The sequence below is a fragment of the Lycium barbarum genome, chromosome 1 (genome assembly GCF_019175385.1).
Source record: "Lycium barbarum isolate Lr01 chromosome 1, ASM1917538v2, whole genome shotgun sequence".
Taxonomy (NCBI): Eukaryota; Viridiplantae; Streptophyta; class Magnoliopsida; order Solanales; family Solanaceae; genus Lycium; species Lycium barbarum.
The window spans coordinates 6086620-6092242 of NC_083337.1; the positions used below are offsets into that span (position 1 = coordinate 6086620).

General features: G+C 31.9%; 1 long non-coding RNA gene across 1 annotated transcript; it reads left to right on the plus strand.

The window, feature by feature from the left end:
• The first annotated feature begins 3013 nt into the window (after positions 1-3013).
• Positions 3014-5047, plus strand: LOC132623641 (uncharacterized). The gene is made up of 3 exons (XR_009576478.1): positions 3014-3358; positions 3480-4454; positions 4702-5047. It is a non-coding gene; the product is annotated as an uncharacterized LOC132623641 (long non-coding RNA).
• The last annotated feature ends 576 nt before the right edge of the window (positions 5048-5623 follow it).

A 5623-nucleotide genomic window follows, 5' to 3' on the forward strand; every position in this document is an offset into this window, starting at 1 on the left:
AGTCAATGTGTTAGGGTTAAGTAATTCATAATCACTCATTGCATATGCATGCATCAATTCTATCATGGAAGTCCAATGTCTCATCCCGGCTTATTTAGGCGCAACCCTTTTTTTTTTGCATCGCTCATCTCTCTTTTCTTTTCTTCTCCCCTCCCTTCTTTCATTAATCTCTTTCTAAGGTTTTAAAAGCTTTGATCGAACCCGTTGGGGTTTGCCTACGTATCATGTTGAAAATATGAATCAGATCATAACGTAGTTCAGACAAATACTCGGGCTATTTTAAAATAAAATCTTTTTCATTGCTTTTCATTTTCTTTTTTACATGGACTCAAAATAAAAAGGACACAGGACATAACAGAAAAGAAAGACTAAAACAAGACTAAGGGAAATACAAAATTTAACTAAAACCGTAGTACGTCAAATACAAAATGAAATAAAATGAAAGAAAAACAGATAAACCCCAAAACGAAGAGGCTATGTCGACTGCTTGTTACTTCAAACCCAAAATCTTAAGTGCTCAACCCCGCTCATATGGCTTTGACTTCAGTTGACCTCCCATGTCTGTGTAAATTTCCCGTAACCCGACTGTGAGGTCCTTGCCAAATTTAGGTAGTTGCTGACGGAATTGGTCATAGCCCGTCTTGTGGTAATCCAGCATAACTTCAGAAGTGGAGTGGGCCAGCATTCGGACCTTAACTCGAACATACCCAAATTTATGCTCTAGTTTTTTTATCTTCTGCTCACGGGCCTCTATCTCCCTTTGTTCAAAGCTTGGATTCCGTGTAGCCGAGTTTCTTTTCATTTCATTCAATCCTTCTTGGAGACGAGCTTTTGAGTGTACCCAATCATCTTTCTCTCTTTCAAATTTTTGCCTTTGCCGGTTAAGCTCAAGTTGTTGCTGGTGCAAGTCCTCTTCAAGGATGCCCATTTTTTCTTCCAGATCTTGTCTAATAGTTTCAGCATGCTTTGTTATCTATGATCCACTAGTCGTGGAAAATTTAAGCTTTCCCTTGAATGTATCTGTTTTGGCCTTTTCTTCAACAATTTCTATATCTCGCTGCTGAATTATTGTCCTAGCATGCTCCAAATCTGTGTTCAAAGTCTGAATGGTGGATTGATAATCTGCTCCCACATCCAGTCGGGTCTGCGTGATTCTTGCTTCATATTCTGCCTGTTGCTCCTTCAACCTGAACTGAAACTCACCCTCGACCTCCGCACAGGCTTGCCTAACTCTTTCCCTGTTTAATGGAAATTATGAACTAGAAGTGAAATGCTAAGAAGAAAGGTTTTCTCATTAGTCTAGATATAGGTCACTCCCTTAATCCCCAATCTCTATCTCATTCCCCTTCTGCAGTGTATTCATGTATTGTGTATGTGTGCTCGGTGACGTGCTAAAATTTGTTGAAAATAGCTTTTTTGGTGTGTTTCTGGCTGTGCGGCTGATGGTGTATAGAGTGATCTAGGTGTAGTGGATAATTAGTCTAGGTTTAGGAAATTAGGTCTAAACTTCTATTTATGGCGTGCCACTTTTAGCTTAACTTTTCCAAAATATCCTTGGATATTCTTTCCCCAAAATGGAATATGCCATGGATATGGATAGGGTGGAATGTTGTCATGTGGTGGGCTATCATTGGCTCGATTTTCTTTTTCTTTTGATTAAATAAAAATACCAAGATAAAATATTAATCAACTACTTTTAAATTAAAAAAAATAAGAAAAATCATTACACTATAGGAAAAATTTAAAAGGTAAGTAACTAAAAAAAACTAGATTAAAAGAAACCTATTTTTTGCTATTTTTCTTTCGTTAAAACACAAAACTTGTACTCTAAAAATAGTGAACATTTTGTCCTTTTTCATTTCACAAACAAAACCTACTAAAATAAAAATAAAAGTCAAAAGTATCGAGATTAAGCCTAGATGCAACAATTAACTCAAAAAAATAGTGTAAAACCTAAGAGAGGATAAAAAATTACGTGTCTACACCACTAAAACATGTCTTATATTATATAAAAATTGGGAGAGGATCTTTTAAGTTTATAAACTATTAGCCATTTGTTGCAATACAATACCTTCATTCTTATAGTCAAAATTGATTTTTGTAGATATTAAGATTTAAGTAGTTTAATTCAAAGTTCTAGAATATCAAACAAAGTTCTACTGTCATTTAGTTGAACACTTTAAATTATTTTTTTTACTACATTCCTAATGTCATGACTATATAAGGAAACAATGAACTTGTCTAAATATTAATTGTAACTTTGTTATACGTATAGTAATTTTCTAGTAGTTATAAGAAGATTTTAAAGAATTATGATTAATTGTGATTTTTGTATTGAAATAAAAACTTGCTAATATGGAAGAACATTTAACGCATTCCTATGTCACTATACAAGTTTTTTTTTTTTTTTTTTATATTAGAAAGACTTGAAAATAGTTTTGAATTCTATATAAGATATGATTTTTCTAACTATCACAGCAAAAGGTTTTTTTTTTTTTTTTTTAGATTTTAGTTTAGGTTCTTCAAATGAGTGTGTAAATTAGGTTTAATTTCTATCTCTCATTAATTAGTACATATATATATACCTATTCTGTTGGATCTGATTGTTCCCTCCTTCCGTACATCCGTTTCTTTTTCCTTCTTTGTTTATGATTGTTTTACATATCGTTTTTAACTCAATTTTTTTAAATCAATTATTTTTATTTGTCCGTGAAAAGAAATAGTTGAATGAAATAATCTTAAAAGGATAACTTGCATCTAAAAGGGTTAAAAAGGGCAAATTTTGCGAAAAATACTTGAATTTATTTAAAATATCTAGATATCCTATTAAGTTTTGTCTTTAGGCCACATATTACATTGAACCGCTCTTGTTTACACCACCACCAATAACAACAATATACTCAGTGTAGTCCAACAAGTGGGATATGGGGAGGATAGAGTGTATGCAGACCTTTGGAATATGGGGAGGATAAAGTGTATGCAGGTCTTACCCCTACCTTGAGAGGTAAAGATGTTATTCCCGATAGACCGCCCTAGTTTACACCAGAGATAAAAAAAATACTTCTTTTTCCGTTTTTTAACAGTTTTGGTGCAGGGTTTCTGGATCTTATGATTCTTAAAGCAATTGAGGATTGTTTTTTCGATTTTTTACTCAAAGGGTCTCTCTCTCTCTCTCTCTCTTTTTTTTTTTTTTTTTTTTTTTTTTTTTTTTTTTAACGGATTTTGTCAGTTTTGAAAATTTAGTACACCTAATGATTTTTTTTGTGATCTAGTGAGTAGTCTTGATTGTTTCTTTATACCTAATGGTTTTTTTTTGGTTCTTTTCACTGCGTCGGTGGGATTGCTCTGTTTTTACTTGGTACACCCAATGATAATTATTTTGTAATCTAGTGATTTATCTTGATTATTTCCGTATACCTAACGGTATCTTTTAGGGTTCTTGTCACCGCATTAACAGGTCTACTGTGTTTTCATGCCAGGCCAGCATGGTGTGGAGGTAGTACCATACACGTCTCAGACAGCTCCCCTAACCTGGATGATGCACTACCAGGCCAGGAAAGTATCTTGTAACTATTCTTAATCTTGTGTTTTAGTTTTTTTTTTGTTTTTTTCTTGTTATTTTTTAGTCCTTTTCACTGTAATAATGGGGTTGCTTTGTTTTACAATTGAGATAAAAAGAGTTTCTTTTCCTGATTTTTAACAATTTTAGTGCCTCTCTTGTGCATCTTATGATTCTTGAAGCTATTAAGGATTGTTTACCGAAGTTTTTCCTCATAGGGTGTCTGTTTCTTTTTGCGTTTTTGTCTGTTTTGGATCCAATCTTCATGAGCTTTAGATAATTTTTTGGAGACAATGAAAATTAAAAAAAAAGAAGTAAAAGAAATAAGACGAAATGATGTTATTGTGAATGTAATACTCCCTCTGTTTTAATTTGTTTGAACCTATTTTCTTTTTAGTTCGTGTTAAAATGAGTGATCTCTTTTCTAATTTGGAAACAAATTCACTTTATGAATGATTTATAGCCACACAAATTTTTAAGGCTTATTTTGAACTACAAGTTTTAAAAGTTTTATCTCTTTTTTAAATATCATGTCTAATTAAATGAGTTCATATAAATTAAAACGGAAAAAGTATCTTTTATGAGGGTTTGGAAAGCTGACCAGCCTAGTAATATCTCATGTATTTTCAACTTTATAGATCGTAGATGCAAAATATAAGATTTCAAAGCAATTGATTGAAGTCATCGATCGTGAGAAGAAATTAATCACTTGAAAAGTGACTAGTGGAGATTTGTTGGAGTTGTACAATTATTCACCATTATCACATCATGTGATCACCAATGGGCTACGTGGACCTTTGTGTACGACAAGAAAACTGATGGCATACCAAAGCCGATCATGCTCCTGGGTTTTGCACTTCATGTGACCAAAGACATCAAAGGGTCATCTTCTCAAGTAATAGAACATCAATCCTATGCTATTCAATGGCTCATGTCCATATTTATATTACTATTATATATAAGGGACTATAAAAGAATTTTAGTAGTCCTCACAAAACTTTCTCAAAAAATGTTGAACTTTTCAATTAACGACTTCTAGCTCCTGATCTTAAATTTTTAAAGTCAAATTTATGTTTTGTTCTTATGGTTTACTTTTTAAAAGGTATCGAACATTCTGCTTTATTTACCTGTTTTCTATCCAGTATCCGGTACTCGCAATGGAGCTCGCCTAATCCAGATTTGCGTCGCATAGAGCCCAATCGAGGGAAGCGCTCCCTATCAAGGATTTTTTCATACTCAGGCTCGAACCCGAGACCCCTAATTAGGGAGGAACAGTCTCATCCGCTGCACTTTATTTTCCCAGTTGCTTTTTTCTATTGATCTTATCTATTAACCTAAAAAATAGTCATTTCTTCGCTAGATATTTTTGCTTCTTGTTGCTCTTTGTTTTCTTCTTTTTCATTTTTTGCTTATTATAGATTTTTACATGTAAGCATTTCTTTTACTTTATATTTGTATTACGAAATTTGAGAATTTCTGAAAATTCTTTTACTCATATGACATTTCTTTTACTTTATATTTATACTTTAATGAGCTCATATGTGTTTACCAAGATTAGTGCAAAAATGATTTTCCGATAGTTTTAAAAATTATTAAATGATGCCGTATAATGTTGAAAATGAAGACAATATTATCAGTCAAGATCGAGTTATCTTTAAATTCTCTTGTTAGGTTAACTAAAATTAATCTTTTAAACACAAAATGAGTTTGAAGTAGGGAGGAATTAGAGTGTCAGCTACTGATTTGGTTGGATTCAGTAGCACTTTGGTTCAAATTCTGTATTTGTCTTAAAAGTTCATTACATATGTATAAATTATTAATTTAGAACTAGATAACTTAAAAACTTAGGATTCGAAACTCATATATTTCAAATTATGGCTTCGCATTTAATTTGAAGTAAATAATTTCATCAAAATGAAAGTTAAAATATTAAAGGAGTGAAATGAAAGTTTTGCTTTTATATATTAAAAATATACTTATTTAAAGTTTAATTATTACCAACATAAATAAATTATATTTCTTTAATTAATTAAAATATTACTTTTTATATCTGGAGTTAAGCCC